Source organism: Myotis brandtii, unplaced genomic scaffold (genome assembly GCF_000412655.1).
Source record: "Myotis brandtii unplaced genomic scaffold, ASM41265v1 scaffold374, whole genome shotgun sequence".
Lineage (NCBI taxonomy): Eukaryota > Metazoa > Chordata > Mammalia > Chiroptera > Vespertilionidae > Myotis > Myotis brandtii.
The window spans coordinates 5,581,863-5,582,348 of NW_005364372.1; the positions used below are offsets into that span (position 1 = coordinate 5,581,863).

Below are 486 nucleotides of genomic sequence, written 5' to 3' on the forward strand. Positions count from 1 at the left end.
GGGGGCCCCCCCCCCCCCCCCCCCCCGAGTGCACAAATTTTTGTGCACCGGGCCTCTAGTATATATATAAAAGCCTAAGTGACCAAATGATCATACGGCCGGTCGACTGGTCGCTATGACACGCACTGACCACCAGGGGGCAGACGCTCAATGCAGGAGCTGCCCCCTGGTGGTCAGTGCACTCCCACAGCTGGAGCACCACTCAGCTGACCAACCCATCCTTGCGGCCCACCAGCCCGGTGGCAGCCACTCACTCCCTCAGTAGTCCTGCAGGTCCAATCTCCAGAGAATGGGCCAGGCACTGACGGACCAGCACCACTGGCATGACCTCCTGGAAGTCGGCCTTGGGCACTGCGGCCGCTTCCCCTCCCTAGATGCTCCACAAGGAAGAAACAATATAAAAGCGCCGCCAAGTGGCTCCTGACAACCAGCAGGAATGTCAGCAAATGTCAGTGAGATGGATCCCGGCAGGCAAGGGTGTCCCAC

The 486-nt window shown here is 60.3% G+C and overlaps 1 protein-coding gene across 1 annotated transcript in view; it reads right to left on the reverse strand.

Moving 5' to 3' along the window:
- LRRC72 (leucine rich repeat containing 72) overlaps positions 1 to 486 on the reverse strand; it is a 125,037-nt gene that overhangs the window by 28,307 nt on the left and 96,244 nt on the right. The window lies entirely within an intron of this gene.